The following is a 17,913-nucleotide window of genomic DNA, read 5'->3' as shown; positions in this document are numbered from 1 at the left end:
CACCTTCCCCCTGTAAGATTTACACTCACCCTTTTTTAAGGTGGGGGGCGGGACAGGGGTGGTCACTGAGTTAAAGAAGGATGGAGAAGAAAGATTTGTGGTGGAACTTAGTCTTGCTTTGATTGATTTGAGCAATTAAATGCTGCCCACTCCACAAAACCCTATTCCACAAAACCAAATCCTTCAGGTAGCAGGATCGGTTATTCTCCTATGAAGACAATCAGGGAGACATCTCCTGTGACTTGAACATGCTCACAGAGGGCTGCACCAGCCTGTTCCTTCTGGTAAATACAATTTTCGTTGTATTGTTTCATTTTAAGTGATTTTGAGTGGCACAAGAGGTTGTCACTCGGGAAGAACATTCTGCTGGCCCATTCCTTCATAGGGTCCAAATCCTGTGTGGGCCCAAAAAAATCAAGAAGCAAGAGCCACCTGGGGCGCCTGGGTGGCTCAGTCGTTAAGCGTCTGCCTTCGGCTCGCGTCATGATCCCAGGGTCCTGGGATCGAGCCCCGCATCGGGCTCCCTGCTCGGCGGGAAGCCTGCTTCTCCCTCTCCCACTCCCCCTGCTTGTGTTCCCTCTCTTGCTCTGTCTCTCTCTGTCAAATAAATAAAATCTTAAAAAAAAAAAAAGAAGCAAGAGCTACCTGACCAGTTGCTTCTTCTGTCCTCTCTCTGGGCTGGGGGAGAACAGGAAGTTGCAGACCAAGTGCCTGGCCAGTGCAAAGTATGTGCAGGGATGCAGGGAGGCAGGGACCTCTCTGCAAGAGGCAGGGTGACATAGTGAAGCCTAGAACACAGCAGACAAGACTATCTGGGAGAAATTTATCTGACACGGAGCTTGCATTTTTCATCTCTCTCAGTCCTGGACCAGAATTAGGGAATCACTGATTTAGATGTCATTATGGGTTGAATTGTCCTACCCCTACACCAATTTCATGTGCTGATATCTTCACCCCCACTAGGTAGCTTGGGATGTGACTTTGTTTAGAAATAGAGTCATTGCAGATTTGTTAAGATGAGGTCATGTCCTTGACTTGGTTTCTGGGCAATTCATGGCCATGCTTTTCATTCTCCATTACCTCTAGGTGCTCTGCTGCCATGGCTATAAAATGCCTTTAGACCAGAGATACTTGGGGAATTGGCATGAGAGATGACCACATCTCCTTGTACTTTCCATTAGAATTCCCCTAACCCCCACAGCTGTGCCAAAAGGCACTTTGGACGAAAGCTGACCCAGGCCAAATGTAGAATGCTGGAAATGGGCTTTGAGGTCTCTTGGTAGTAGATCCTGGGAGAATATTCCAAGCATGCAGGATTAATTGGAGTCAAGTTCTCACGAGTCTAACAGCAGAGATTTGAATGAATGGGGAGAAAAAAGCATGCCCAGAGTTGTACCTTTCTCCAAGAAAAGGGTTTCCTATGGATGCCTTAATTGGACTTAACACAGATGCGGAGCTTATAAACATCAAAGAGTGGGGCAAACATTTGTTGACTTCCTGAGCCTTGGGAGAGGTATCCCTGTCACCCTTATTCTCCAGAAGGGCACCTTGGGCAGAGAGGTGGAGGTTTTAAAACTGCAGCGTGGGATGCTGCCAGAGTCAAGTTTCCTAAGCTTTCATTCTGCCATGCTTTAGGCTTTTGGCTGTTTTTCTCAGTGCCTCCTGTGGAAGACACAGCAAGTATAGAGATGGGAACAGTGAAGGGAAGAGGGGTTAAGATAGTACATTGTCAGACTGGGATGCAGGCTTCTGAAATGTCCAGGGGGGGTTACTGATGACGTCCCTCTGTCTCTCTCTGAGGCTAGCATCTTCAGTTATTAGGATAGATGCTTCATCAACATTTGGGCTCTTTGGAGACAACCAGCAATTACTGCAAATTCTGTTCCCACTGCCCACCCCTCCCCAACTTCAAAGGAAACTCATTACCAGTCTCCGAATTCTTGAAATTACTTTCCCATCATCTCAAACGATGTATGTAAATAGTTCATAATGAGGGTCTAACCTCACCCTTTAGATTACTCAAGAAGCTCTCAGAGATGGGCTGTGATACAATTATTCCAAGGCAAGGTGATTATCTCTGGATTATTCTTCCCAAGAAGACCTTATTGCTGGTTTGCTAAAATTTTAGAAGGTATTTTACGTACGTGCCTTTACAGAAATTATTTATACAAACTTTTTCCTGACATTTATTTGCAAATTAACACCCAAATGAGACCTCTTCTCATAACAAACTGTTTTGGGTCTTGCAGATGAATAATTAAGAAACACATATTAAACAGGAATGAATTTGATGAGCGTGTCTCTGAGGTTGCCAGTGAAATCTAGTTGCCTTTGTTTCCTAGAAGATTGTATTTTCTAGGAGAGAGATCAGGATGTGCCTGAGACTGCAAGACTGTTTGAAAGGGAGGCAGACAGCCTAGTTCATTAACTTGAGCAGTGTTCCTGTTTAGATTCACCCTCGACATCAACAAAAGAAGAAAAAGAAGTAAACAGAGAAGAGGCATGTAGAAACAGGTGCCAAACTGTCAGGTATTGAAAATGAGATGGTTAAAGTTGATGGTAAGATTTTTCTGGAGACCATCTTCATATGGAAGAAAACACAAGTGCATCAGATTGTCCCTGTCCTCCTGAGGACCTTGCTCTTCTCCATCTCTTGGGTCACTTCCTCACATTTGCCTGTGCTCTCCGACAGCTTCTCCCATCACAGTGGGGGATCCATGGGCAGTACTCATTGTGTCCTTTGAGGTTACAAGGGTAGGGGAAGAGGTTGGAGTTCAGGGGTGTGGGAGAGAGAGCAAAAGTCTGCTTTTGAGAATTTTAAGCTCTATAGGGACAGTGGCTCCTGAGCGACCAGTACAATTTAGACGGACAGGGAGCACTAGAAGCTGCAGAGGCTGCAGCTGCAGCAGGGAGAAGGGTCTGACCCAACTGCGAGGGCCAAGAAAATTCAACTGTGTCCATCCAATAGGCAAATGGCAGGAACTCTGTTCTACGTGCAACAGAAATAGAGAGGTGGGTAAATGGGCAGAGAGATGGAATAGTGGAGAGATGGAATCTGTAGCTTGGCTTTTTGTAGATCCCATCCTCAGGGGATTCTTGGATCTTGACCAGATTCCTTTTTGCTCATAGTGAAGAGCTCATGTTCTAGTTCTTGCTCAAATTCTCTATTAAAGTTGCAAAGTCATCGGGGGAAAGAGAACTGAAGAGAGATTATATTTCACACAACTGCGGAAGAACTGGGGTTATTAAAAAAGTTTAAAAAGTTGCAAGGGTACCTATAATAGCTTCGTACATTTCTGAATAGATTGTGTGGCTTGTCAAGGAACAGGCAACATAATCAACATGGAAATGTTGCCACATGAGCACATTAATTTTTAACCTCCGACTCACATAACTCACTGGATACAGATAAGGCAGGTGGAAGTGCTTTGAAAACATAAAACACTCTTCCCTGGGAGGAAGTCAAGAGACATAAAAAAGGGAGGGAGAGAGGTCAGACAAAGGAGTCAAAAGGCAGGTGGAAAGTTCTCATCGTTTCTTCCTTTCCTCTGCCTGTTAGCATGGAGGCAGCTTACAGTGGGTTCTGGGCAGCCCAACGAAAAGGACAACTATCATAAACAGAGAAGTTAGGCCCAAACAGATGGAAATGAACTAGGAAGTGGAAGGAAGCAGAATGGAAAGAAAAATCTTATTTCGCACATAAAGCATTTGTAAAATAGTTGATTCGTTTCTCAACATTTGAAGTTAACACATTTAATTGAGGTAATCCTACTGTGGTTCCTGCCATGTAGGGTCCCCATTCTCCAACAGCGGCCATCACAGACCACTGCATAGACCCTGCAAAGAACTCAACCAGAAGGTCCCAAGTTATAAAGATGTAGGCAAGAAGAATAAGGTGTATTTGCATTGAGTGTAAAGTGTGTCTTCATCAAGAATATTACTGTTCTTGGAAAACCAAACTCGGCAAGAGGAGGCTATCTATTTTCTGAGTGCTTTGCTCTGTAGACATACACACACACACACACACACACACACACACACACACACACACACACACACGTACAGCTCCTTTAGCTCTTAGGAAACTCTGTTTTGTTTGGACCCTATGGGTTTCCTGACCTGTTACAGAAACCTCTTGCAGTCTGTATTCAGACAGAGTAACACCTCCCTAATTGGTCCTGATGGTTGGAAGGAGCTGTTTGGATTCCCACGAGGGTCTAAATAGAAGAAAGAAGATTCTAGTCCATTAAAGCCTACATAGTACCTCAACTCAACTAATGGGTCTAAAGTATCGTCAGTAGAGGGCCTATAGGGCCTTGGAATTATCGTTTTGTCAAAAAGCATTAGTAGCTGTTTATATGTAGGAGATTAAAAGAAAAAATCTAGTACATGGTCAAATTGTATATATACAAGAATTATTTATTTGTAAATAAGCATGTTAGTTGAATGGGAGAATAAATTAGGCAAATGGTTATATACCATCGGTTTCTATATGAAATTTAAAAATCCCTCTCCCACCTGGACCTTTAAAACATTTCTGTTATTTTTCTTAGCAAGCCCTGTGAGGGATCTTCAAGGTCTGCAAACTCTGCTTTTTTCCTTAGTGGAGAACTTAAAATCTTAGCCTGTTACCCCCTTTTCCACCAACAATTCACTGCATTCCTTTGTTTTGCTCCTCACAATAGGGTTTGTGAAGTGAGTCTTGGTTTTATCAGTTCTTCATATTCTCCCAAGATAAATATGCAATCCCTTGTCATTTATTGGTTATAAAACAGATGATAGTGAAAATGGCAAATGTGGAGAAGTTATAAATGTTCAGAAATACAGTTATTTGAATCTGAACCCCAAATACTTTATTTTCTCAAACAGCTCTCATGAGCATTCTAACAGTGTTCCATTTTCTCCCTCAAGTCATTCTGGGGGTCCCCAGAGAGACGTTAACTCCCAGGGCTGCATCTCTCATGCCCTGTTCTCCCAGGCCCTGGAGTCTCTCATGCTGACCCTGGAAGGCATAGCCATGCTCGAAGAGTGCAATGATCTATGGTAGAATGGGAGAGAAGGCTCCCCTCCTTGGGTTGCACTGTGGTGAATGTGAGGCCTGACCTCCGCTGAGCGAAAGCATTTATTGAAACAGCTGTTTTACAGTTTGGTCATATCATTCTCTTTCCCTAGGAGCTTTCTAAACACGTGCTCGTGGGGTTGGGCCAGGCGTGGATAGTGGCTGCGCTGCCAGAAAGTGGACACCTCCCACAGCCCCTTTGAATCCTAAGACTCTGTTACTTTCTTGGGCCCTGTTCCTGGCTCCTTCCTTGCAGAATGAGCTGCTTCCCAGAGCTCCTTGGTCTTCCTCTGGAGCCTCTAGAGTGGAATTTTGCCTGATAGCCCACCAGATTGCAGTGTGCCCAAGACTCTCTCCCCTCCAGCACTGTTCCCAGGAAGCTGCTCAGCCCTCAGGCAATAGATATTCACTGGGCAACAGCCACCAGCCTAGATCCAGAGAGCTCTGAACCCCGGCAGTGGATGGCAGTGGATCTCAGGCTAACACTCAGATCCTTCTGTACGGCCATGGTCTCTGGTTCCTCATTCTGAAACAGTCACTGGAAGACTTGTCTGTGGGCTTTCTATCCTCCATTTCATTTCTGAGTACTGGGCTCACCACACTCTCCCCAAAAGAAATCAGGTATGAGTACTCTCTCCATGAAGGTCTATAGAGGCAACAGTGAGGCTCTGAAGCCTGGGACCCCCTAGATGGCTGCTGCCCATCGCCTTTAGTCTCTGCCCCATCACAGGCATGGCCTTCTTTGAGCATTATCTGACAAACCTCACAAGCATCATCTTCCACCGATTTCTGCTTATCTCCCCACAAATTCAGAATTTAGGGAGATCAGAGTTGATGAGGTTTTAGTGATTTCCATTTTCACACCAAGAGGGTGTGTAGCAAATTATATGTAATTATTATTTAGGATGGAGCAGATTTCAACTTCGTGAATATAAAAATACAATCTAGGCTATAAATATCTAAAAGAAATTTAGAAGAATTTTCTCCTATGCAGAAAAAAGCAGCTTCGGATGTCATGAATGTGTTAGACACAGATAAGAGCCAAGTTTAAGATAAGTAAAACATTTACACTGACAGCCGTTAAGTATGCATTTGATCTAGAATCCTGAGTTATCTGTCAGTTGTCTATGAAATTCATTGCTTTAGCTTTCAGTTCCCTAATTTCTTTTCTGTTACCTTTTTTTCCCCTGTTTTTCTTCAAAACGCTCTTAGCATCTTTCTTAAGCCCACCCCCACTTCAGTTTCACCTCTCCTCAGAGACCCAGTGAGATGATCTGTACAGTGCTTGGCAGCATGGAGGTTCCATATAGTTGACTATAAATTTAAAGCAACATTTACATAGACCTGAAGTAAGTTGACTTATAGGTCAGTGTTTGGTAAATACTCTGAGATTTTCACATTAGACGCAAGATCCAAGCGCACTGTATTATTTCTTCACTTTATTTGTCTTTTGTAAAGCACCTGGTACCATGACAATATTCACTAGTTAAATAACATGTGAAATGAAATACACTTCCTTCTCTATTTTAATAATGTACTATTCATGCATTTTTCCCCCCTGGAACAAAGAATCATTGTGGTAGTTTGCTCTGCCAATATTAGGCTGATATCTTATTGCAAGCAAATAAAGAGATAAAATGGCATGCCACAGGAAAAGAGTTTCTTTTCAAAATAAAGGAGAACAAGGCAATAACACAAAATATGAAAAGCCAGGAAATGATTCAATGGAATTATTACAAATATGAACACAGGTCCCTTGATTTTCTATTACTATCCCTGTTATAAAGGAATACCTACATGTCCAGAGCAAAGTTCAAATTAGAGTTTCTTGATCAATTCTATTTTTTAAAGAAAATCCATTGTTCTTCTCTGAATGATTGTCCTTAAGAGAGTTGTCAGAGGCGTTGAACAGAGCAGAACCATTGCCAGCCATTTCTAGTGGACATTGAGCTACCAAATATTTTCCTCAAATTATAGAAAATTGCCATTTGTGGAGTCTACATTATATTTAGCTTAATTTAGGATTAAACATCTGTAACTTATTGTTAGGACATCTGGAGAGTGTGCAAAACTCTATACTATAAATATTGTCTCTCTCCACAGTCCCCATGGTATCTCTGAAGAAAGTTGTTCAGGTCCCACTTGTAAAGATTTGCTGATGGCCAAAGAACCAGTGTATAATTCTAGAATGAAAAAACTGAGGTCTTCTGTCATGCAATGTTGACATGTTTTCACCTAAATTTGTTTCAGTTGACCAAGGATCCAGATGGTGGTTACCCTTCTGACTGCTTCACATACCCCAAGTGGGATCCAATGGAACAGAGAGAAAGGGCAATTTCGTCTCTTACTCCTCTGGCTTTGGCTAAAGATCAAGAGGCCGTAATAACACAAGCCTTGGAAGAAGTCTGGAATGGCCATAATTCTCCCCAGTAGGCTTCCCCAGTAACACTCAAGTAGCATAGAGTGTCTTATGTTTAAAAGAGTAAAGCATGGACATAGCAGACATTGCGATCTTTTAATGACTAAATATGGCTGAGGAGCCTACGGTTTCTGAAAGATCAAGGGAAATGTAATAGAACTCGAATCTTGTGTTTAGAATCTTTTTAAGTTAGATCTTATTTTGAGAAACAGAAGTGAAACTAAGAAGGCTTCCTAGGCAAGGCAAGAGCTGAGCCTTGAAGGATGAGAAAGAAGACACTGGAAACGAATTCAAGAGAATGCATTTCACCTAAGGGAATTGTGTGGGTCAAACAGAGAAGTGAGAAAGGACATGGTGTGCTTAAATGTTGGCCAGTGTTCTCCAGGGGTCCTAGAGTTACACACAAAGCTAGAAAAGTTCCCCCAAATCCTACTCTCCCAAATCCTTGGCTTTGACATTCTTGCTCCTGGAAATCTTTCTCTCACTACCAGTACTGAACCGAATGCCCTTTATTCTGTGCTTTCAGAATCCTCTGCCCTTGTCCCAATGTAGTTCTTTGTGCAAAATATGCATTTATCTGTTCTTATTTGACTTCCTCTCTATTTTAATCTCCTTGTAGAAGGGACCTTGTCTTGACCACTTTGGTCTCTTCTTAATGCCCTGGGCAGTGCTTGATAGGCACTTAATAGTTATTTTTAGACTGCATGAATAATGCAAGATTTTCATTAAATAAGGACTTCTGAATGTTTTAAATTTGTTCAAATTTTTTCAAATGCCTTCGACGGGACTTGCTATTGTTCTAAAGGCTAAAGTCACAAATTAATAATAAATGTGGCTAGCTATATTTTATAACTAAACCACTAAAAATAAAGCTTACTCTAGACCATTTTAGAGAGAACAGAATGCCATACCAAATGAGTACCTTTTAGATCCAAGGATTTATCTAACATATTGCTAAAAGGTCCTCTTTGTAAAGGAGTTTCATGTGTAAGGTGACTCACCGGTGTAAGGGACCATTTGCGCAGCAGTAGTCTGCTAGGGAAAGACTATGTTGGAATGAATCCTGGTCTTGAAGTTGGAAAACTTAGGACCCAGCTCTAGAAATTGCTGTGTGAACCCAGGTAAGCTACTCAAAGTCTGATCTTCAATTTCATATCGGTACACTCAGAAGCATAACACTAGTTCTGTTTACCTCACAGAGTTGGGAAGATAAGATAATGTAGAAATGAGGTGATAAACTACAAAGAATTATCCTCCTTCTTATCATAATGGTGTAAGAAAGAAGTTAAACTGACCTCCTGAATGCTAGGATGTCTTTTGTCCACCAGTTAAATAGATACTCAACCTTAGGACTTTTGATGTGACATTCAATCCGCCAATTGTACTCCACCGCCTCTTTCTAATCTAACAAGGAAAAGAATACAAATCACTCGGAGAGGAATGCAGGGTTGTAAAAGTTTGTCCTTGGCAGGTACTTTATACCCTCTGGTATTTAACATGAAATCCCAGAGTCACGGTCAGCCTCCAGGTAGTTCTCATGTATAACTTATTGATAGCTGCGCGAGCATCTCCCAACGACAGATTGCGGCCACGGTGACACTGAGCGCTGGCAGGACAGAGCAGCCCTGTTCTCCAGCACATTTCCCCAATTCTCGTTTGTTTCCAAGCTGTCAGGGGCTGGCTCTGGCCAACATGTTGAAAGGCCTGGCCAGTTTTCCTTCAAGGCTGTTCAGTCTAGGTTAGAGGAAGGATTGGCATGTTTTCCAATTTTGTATCTACACTGACTGTTCTGACAACATTTAAACTTGAGAGGCATTTGTCACTCCCTGGTGGCCCTTTGTCTCGACTTACGACCGATTTGTGATCTTTGACCTATGAAACCCAGAGAGTAAAGGATGGGTGTTCGATTTCACATGCCAGGTACCATTGACTTTAATTATCTTCTTGAAATCAGTCCAGTACGCAGGGATGAGGGACTGAAGTCTCAAATCACCCCAGAGTTTGGACACTCTCTAAAACCACAGTGTGTACATATTACTTATTCAGTATTGGTCAAGAAAAAGACACATTTTGCTGAACTGCGCTTTTCTGATAGGCTTCATTTAAGATTTTTTTGGGGGGTAGGTTTATAATTCTGACAGGGAAATAGCTATAAAATGTAAAACGTATAACCAGTCAGGGCTGGGACACATGCCATCTAATTTCGTTGTGCACTCTGCTGAGCTTGGGGATGTGTGAAACCTCCTCTTTGCTTGTTGATAGGGGGTGGGGAGACTGAAAGAACAATGGAGGGTATGAGTCAGTCTTAGTGCAGATAATAGCATTGAGAGTCGAACATTTTTTTTTTTCAGTTCCAAATCTTTCTCCCTAAAATTCTGTCCCATTGATTGGGTCCTGTCTAGTGTCATTTAGTTTGCGTAATAGTTCAGTCAGTTGTGGAACAAGAGCTTTACAAAAAGCTTAGAGCCATGCACGCAAGCATCCATCCAGGTATAGGAACAGGAAAGGTCCTGCGGTAAGAGTGGACACACCAAGCTTGATGAGCTTACAGAGCAGAGTAGGGATTTTTTTTTTTAATTTTATTTATTTGACAGAGAGAGACACAGCGAGAGAGGGAACATAAGTAGGGGGAGTGGGAGAGGGAGAAGCAGGCTTCCCACTGGGCAGGGAGACCTGTGCAGCGCTCAATCCCAGGACCCTGGGATCATGACCTGAGCCAAAGGCAGATGCTTAACGACTGAGCCACCCAGGTGCCCCCAGAGTAGGGATTTTTAACCACTCTCATACTCCTTTCAGAGTAGGAGTTAAATCTGATAAAAACTGTGGCCCTCCTGTCTGAAGAAAAAAACGTTCAATTGCAGGGGATTCACAGAGTATCAATGGACGGGTTTAAGGACTTCTATTCCCTTGAAAGGCACAGATAAGTTAATGTAAATACCCATGGAGTAGCAGGTTCTAGCTCTGAGATGTGTCCAGGTGCTATGGGATCCCAGAAGAGGAAGTGCCCCACTTTTCATCCAGAAGAAGGACCCTATTGCTTTACCAATAGTCCAGCATGCGCCCGGAGTTGTGTTTGTCAATGGTGATGGATTTTCTTTGGCTTATCAGAGTTTTCATGGTGGGCATGGGAGAGGGCAACAAAATCAACAGGCAGACTGACAAGAGTTTGGGATTTGGAATCAGAAGCTTAGGATTTAGTGGTTCCTGGTTTACCACTTTTTAGTTGTATTAAATGGACACATTAGTCTCTCCACATTCCAGGTCTCAATCTGTAAAATTAAAATAGTGACACATGCTCTGTCAACCTCATGGCCAGGGAGGGGACCTTGTGGGGAGAGGGAGCAGGGGGTAGGACATGTGCAACAGTAAAGCTCTTCATCAACTGTAATGTCCTATAAACATAATATGTTGTCATCACTCTGCCCACAAACACAGATCTTGGAGAAACAGATAAAACTCAGTTAAAAAGGAGACAACCAGTTGCATCCAGGGACTTCCTGTGGCTCATGGGGACAGAAGGGCAATTATGGGCCACGACATAGAACTAAACTTACAGGCCCCCCAGGGGACAGACTCCATGATCTCAAGATTGAGCCACTGAAGGAACCACGTTCAAAAGTCCTGAATGTATTGGCAAGAAAGCCAATTTTATAAATTCAGAGAAAATGATGAGTAAAAGATTATAAGCCAGTGGTTTGATTAGTAGACATCCATTTATTTACTTTCCTGTAATGTGGGGTTTTAAAAAACCAAGAGACTATAAAAACTTTGTCAGCATGCCCACCCCCCTCAAACCATCCATTCTCTCTTTCTTGATCTCTTGAGCGCTGCTTGAGAAGCAGCCTGTGGCTTAGCTGGCAGCCAGGCATGGCATGAGTTAGAGGATGTGGGGATCCCAGTCTTGGAAACTCAAGTCCTGGGTGTGAGTCTTGGCTCTACTGTCACTTAGTAGCTCTGGGACAATGAACTATCTAATCAATGCCTCAGATTCTCTGTCAGGAGACAAGATAATATCCAGTGTGCCTGGCTCACTGGGTTGTTGAAAGCTCTAAGCAAATTTTTTTTTTTTTATAAACTATGAAGAGTTTATAAAGTACTATTACTGTGTGCATAGATGTATAGGGCTATCAATGAAATGACCAAAAGGGAAGATACCTCATTACATGTTTACAGATTGGCTGCCTAATTTCCCTTAATTAAGCATTTCTCAGAATGTATGTCTGCCTAATTACGTTTCTGGAGAATGTGTCTAGAAGTTTCTGATCAACATATATCCAGGACCTCTGCGCTGGCTGCAGAAAGAAAGAAATCTTCCATTGGTGATTTTCACATTTAGTAAGAGGGATTGAAGTTTGATTTTCAAGAAGCTATCAAATACATTTTATCTTCTGTATGAACAAACACCAAACCTGCCTTCCTCCACACTTTCGCCCATATGCTCCCTCTCAGTTCTTCTTGCCCTCCCCCTACTTGCCCTTTCTACTCCCCCCACACACACCCACCTGTTCACTGTGTATGCACAGCCCAGCAGTGGCAGCTACCCACGCAGATGAATCCTAGTGGATCCTCGTGGCACTGTATCCATAGGAACCTGCAGAGAACCAGGCAGCCTCTGCTATACCCATGTGTTTGTGGTGTGGCCACAAACTATGTAAAACTATGCCCAGCAGGGGCCATTATGGGCAGTTATAACTCTCTTCCTATTCACCCACTCCTGGGATCCTGCCTCTTCCTCCCAGCTTCACACCCCCAGCTCCCAGCCACACAGAGTATGTTCTGCTAACTAGAAAGAGAATCTTTGCACTGGGAGCTGCTGCTTTCATTCAATGCATATCAAACATGTACTATAAACTAGATACTGCACTAAGGATGGAAGAAAACCCAAATAAATGAGGTAGGGTTCCTATTTTTAAGAAGTTGACCGTCCAGTGAGAGAGACAACAATGCACAGAAATAATTGTGTGACAAGTGCTATTTCATGACCAAGCACTATGGGGCCCATAGGAGGAAGTAATGAGTTCTGCTTAGGTTTGGCAAGGCCTCAGAGAGGAGGTGAGGTTGACTTGCATCGTGAGAGAGGACTCCTATCCCACCACACGGAAGAGACAAGAATGGCACTGCAGGTGTGGGAACTGGCAAGAAGGCAGGCCCAGGACAGCAGGAGGGTGTTCCAGGAGTGGTGAGGCTCTCATATGGCTGGAGGATTTGGGGGGGGGGCAAGGAGGGGCAAATGAGGGGACAGGTGGGCATGGGCCAGGTTGTAAAGGGTCTTGAGAACACTGCTAAGGAGACTGGATGCAAAAAGGAGCCAAGGAAGGTGTTTTTAAAAAATGTACTGTATGGTGATTAACATAATACAATAAAATTAAATTAAAAAAAATTATAAGGAAACTAGAATCAGGTTTAAATAATTTATTGTTTTTTGTATATCAATAATTTAAAAATTAATAATGGTTTTATGGATTAAATAACAAATCACCCTAAGTACCTTAATATCATGAAGTCCTGTCTAAATAAAATCTAACACATGTTAAAAAAAAATAAAAAAAAAAAATACTATCTATTTTGAAAAACTCTAAGCCTGTACAAAGTCCACTGTAGGTGCTTATGCTGGTGAGTGACACCATTAAAATATGTCTTTTGGAGCAGGGAGGCGGGTTCAACAGCTGTTGCAAAGCTACAGGCAGGAAGTGAAGAGGATTCCAGAGGGCTGGGCAGGACGACAGGAGAGCAGGTCATTTGGACATTAGATTTCGTAGGGACCCTGGGAGTAGTTAGGTAGAATGGTTTGGCTAGGCAGGGATGACGCTCACTTAATGCACTGGATGGGGAGACAGTGATGTAGACAGCGAATATGGCGGCTTCAGGGGGGAGTCTCCCACCGCATGGGAGAGCATAGGATTCCCCTTTCCACTTAAGACAGCAGTTCTCAGCCAGAATTTGAGTTCAAGCACTCAGAGGTGGGAAGGGCCAGGACCAGAGTCAGCGGGCCTGTGTCCTGGGACCAACCTCTAAGAATTTTGAAAGCAGCTATGTAGCCCTCCTTCAGTTTTCTCATCACCAGAATAAACCATCTCCACTCCTTTAATCTTCCCTCAACGGTCTGACATAGCTTGGGTTGCTCTCTACTCTCTGCTGTTTTCCCACATCCCACTTAGAATGCAAAGCCCCAGGCTACAGACAACACATGACTCTCTCAAGTTATACATATAATTATATATTTATGTGTGCGGCACACACTTTATTAAAGATTACCATAATTCCCACATTTAACACTTTATAGTCATTAAATGCCTACTTTTCCTGAAAAAACCTTGATTTTTTACTTCATTATTTTTCATCTCCCCACTACGTATATACTTCTGACGATCTATTTGCCAGCCAGGTCCACAGTTACCAGGGCCTCTCTCAGGAGTTTCAATAGAAGACTCCTCTTCTCGTGACCCATAGTGCAGAATTGCTGTTTGGATAAAGTTCCAGAATCTGATTACATTAAGGGAAGAGATTCCTTTGGCAAAACAGCAAATGAAGGAACAACCACATCCTGTCAGGAGGATGCTGGTGGTCCAGCAAGGTCTTCTAGAAGGTCCAAGGACTCATTTTGTACTTGAAGAAAGATTGTGCTGGTATCTTGGAGAGGTTCTTGGTCAACACAGAGAGAATATGGCCTGGGGAAGAGGCTGTTTCCTCGCAAGACTTTGCCATTAGGAAGCACTGACTGAACAAGCACCTCACTTAACCATTTGAGGCCTTTGGGAGATCTTGTCTGACAGGCAAATGGAAAAGACATGTGAATTTTAGGAAGTGCTTGAGTTGTATTCAAAGGTATCCACAGAGATGTTCATTGTTCCAGAGAATCCTTATACGGTCCTGCAGGTTACTGCTTGGGAGACCCTGTTTCTGCAAGCCTCACTCCTTCAAGAAAGGCTCTCTCAATGCCTCAGAGCCCCTGAGGGCCAGGGTCTGGGAAGGTGCCTGTGACTTGTCATGCTGCTACTCCTTTCCTGCATCCTGCCACCTCCCTGGGCTCTCCCTGCTCAAGCAAGGCCAGGTTCCCTTGAGGCATCTACCTGGCATTCTGCTGCCTCCCCGGTGACTTTCTCTGCTTGCTAGGACCCTTCAGTGTCTCTACTTGCTTTACTCCCCTATCCTTCCCTCTAGCCAACCTTTCTTAGGCAGCGTTCCTCATCTAAACCACAGTACTCAGGGGCAATTTCTAAAATTCTCCCAACAGCAATAAATAACTAGTATTATTCTAGATGCATAGGAGAGAAGTTAATGCATTAGATACAGTGGATCTCTTAGGGCACTGAGGCTTAATTCTGCAGTGGAACTCTAGTTGACAGAGAATTATGGGCTTGTGGAGTATTTTTCCAGCTGGGGGTTGGGGTGGAGAAGTTCCACTTCTCTCAATCACCACTCCCCCATCACCAGTGACATTGCTCCCAACATTGCTGATTGCAATCAATATTGCTGATTATGTTGAGAATCTTCTCTGATGTACCAAGAGCTTAGATTTTTAGAAAATATAGCCAGAAAAAGATTCTCTGTGAGTTCTTCCATGCAAAACCCAGCACTGGCACAACGTGTTCAGGACAGCATATTAAAGAATTGCTCAAACCAGGGAAACTCAAGAGGAGGAAAATACTGAAGGAGAAGATAGAATGGTCATTCTGTGACCTCTTGATGAGAGCTATCCTCACATATTTCAGGGTCTCACAAGTGGGCAAGGAGTAGGTTTGTCATGTACTTTAAGCTATGCATATATTAAAGAAAGTAATGCTAGTTGATGATGCAGATAAGGCCCAAACCCCAGTGATGAAATAGAATACAGATTTACTTCTTGCCCATATCACAAGCCAGTGAGGATACGGGTAGGGGTATGTCTCTGTCACATGCACTGAAGTCAGGGACCTAGGCTCCCTCATCATGGGCCCAGCTCACCACTCTGGCTCTAGAGTCCTTTCTGTTCTTTTTTTTTTTTTTTTTTTTTTTNATTTATTTATTTGACAGAGATAGAGACAGCCAGCGAGAGAGGGAACACAAGCAGGGGGAGTGGGAGAGGAAGAAGCAGGCTCCCAGCGGAGGAGCCTGATGCGGGGCTCGATCCCAGAACGCTGGGATCACTCCCTGAGCTGAAGGCAGACACTTAACGACTGAGCCACCCAGGCGCCCCCAGAGTCCTTTCTGTTCTGCTGGAATATGAGGAAGGAAGAAGGATCACACATGGGAGGTTTTCATGTACCAGGCCTGGAAAAGACACAAAACACCTGGCTCACATTCCATTGGCCAGAACTCCATTCTCTGGCTGCAGCTAACTGCAGGGAGGCTGGAAAATGTCGTCTCACTGTATGTCCAGGAAAAGGAAGAGAACATGGGTGTCAGTGGTAAGCCAAGTTTGGATGTTTGGGGCCTTAGGTTGTGGCTCACAATGATATGAATTACTTGTGTGAATTAGCATGGCTCATGATGGACAAACCGATGAAGTACTAAGTTCATTGTCACTGGAATGTTGGTTGGAGAACAAATTCTTGCCATTTCTACTCCGGCGCTCTATAATTACAGTTTCCAAACAGCATAGCAATTCCTCCCACACTCCTGCTCCTACTTTCCCTGTGGTTCCTATTACTGAGAAAAGAGTGGGTCACATGGTGTTACCGCTTCTACAAACGTCTTCTGTCACTTTTGTTTTTTTCTTTTCTAGGATAGCAAGATGGATGTCAAGGTGACCTTGATGGTCAGCAAACAGGATCTGAGCACCTCTCTGCAGGGAACTCTGTGCAATGGGAAGGCAAGACTGCCCATTGCTGGAAATATGCATCTGGGGCAAGACTTATCACAGAGTTCTTTTGCACAAATGGAGTAATTCTGCTCATCTTTACTTTTCCTTTAAGTGTAACATTCTGGAATCCTAGGATTTTGGCATTGGAAAAGACATTAAAGCCTACGCGTCTGATCCTGTTGTGTTGTACGTGAAGAGGAACAGAGGGTTAAGCCCTTTGTCCGGAGGGTTGTATAGCCAGTACTGGCAAAGCACAGTTAGAACCTGGGCCTCCTGAATCCTACACCTGGGCTCCAGGCTGCTCCTCCCATTGATAAAATATCAGGGTTTCCATGTCCTAATGATATTATTCAAATAGTCTTGGCCAATTCCACTGATGTTCTGACCTGATAGAACCATGCAAAAAGAAGGAACTGTGGGAGGCAGGAGACATGGGATCCGGTCCTGCTCTGCTCTCAGCTCCATGTGGCCTTGGACATATGGGTGGGCCTTAGGTTTCTCATATATACCCTGAGAATTTGAATCAGATCATTATCTTCAAATCCTATTTCACATAGGAAGGCCTGGTATCCTAACTTTTGTTAGAAGTTTCTATAGCTTAAAATGGTTTGAAAACCATTCTTTCCACTGGATGAAATAGTCGCTGAAGTTCTTTCTGTCTTTAAAATATTTTAGCTCTTTGAAATGTACTTTATGAATTTCATTTTTAAGTCACTTTCTCTATGGGCTAACTGATGAAATAAGACACAAAGCTATGACAAGTTAGATAACAAACCAAAGTTTGCCACTGCTTCTCACAGTTGCAGATTCAAATGCCTTGGGGATCAAGTAGGTAATATAAAAAGAGGCAGGAGTAAGTTATGGGTTGTGTCTCCCTGCCCCCCACTGCGCCAAATTCCTATGTTGAAGTACTAATCCCCAGTATCTCAGAATGTGACTATATCTAGAATAGGGTCTTTAAAGAGGAAATGGAGTTAATAAGAGGTCATCAGGGTGGGACCTAATCCAATAAGACTGGTGTCCTTGTAAGAAGCGGGAATTCACGAATTCGCCTGCAGACAGATCTAGATGAGAGATCCTGTGAAGACAAAGGGAGAAGGTAGCTATCCCTAAGCCTAAGAGAGAGGCCTCCCTGGAAGAAACTAACCCTGCTGACACTTTGATTTTGGACTCCTAGCCTTTGGAACTGTGAGAAAAAAAAATTTGTGTTGTTGAAGCCACCCGGCCTATGGTACTTGGTTATGGCAGCCCTAGAAGACTACTATAGAATGTGTGTGCTTCTGTAGCTGTGGTCCATATATACAATGGAATATTACTCAGCTATCAGAAAGAACGAATTCTCAACATTTGCTGCAACATGGACGGCACTGGAGGAGATAATGCTAAGTGAAATAAGTCAAGCAGAGAAAGACAATTATCATATGATTTCTCTCATCTATGGAACATAAGAACTAGGAGGATCGGTAGGGGAAGAAAGGGATAAAGAAAAGGGGGGTAATCAGAAGGGGGAATGAAACATGAGAGACTATGGACTATGAGAAACAAACTGAAGACTTCAGAGGGGAGGGGGTGGGGGAATGGGATAGACTGGTGATGGGTAGTAAGGAGGGCACGTATTGCATGGTGCACTGGGTGTTATACGCAACTAATGAA

At 43.3% G+C, this 17,913-nt stretch overlaps 1 long non-coding RNA gene across 1 annotated transcript in view; it reads left to right on the top strand.

Moving 5' to 3' along the window:
* LOC109489307 overlaps nt 1-17,382 on the top strand; it is a 62,263-nt gene extending 44,881 nt beyond the window's left edge. The window contains exon 3 of the long non-coding RNA XR_004624101.1: nt 16,183-17,382. This is a non-coding gene — a long non-coding RNA (uncharacterized LOC109489307). The remainder of the gene's footprint in view (nt 1-16,182) is intronic.
* The last annotated feature ends 531 nt before the right edge of the window (nt 17,383-17,913 follow it).

This window comes from Ailuropoda melanoleuca, chromosome 3 (assembly GCF_002007445.2).
Source record: "Ailuropoda melanoleuca isolate Jingjing chromosome 3, ASM200744v2, whole genome shotgun sequence".
NCBI classification, from domain to species: Eukaryota; Metazoa; Chordata; class Mammalia; order Carnivora; family Ursidae; genus Ailuropoda; species Ailuropoda melanoleuca.
This window is presented reverse-complemented; position numbering and strand designations above follow the sequence as displayed.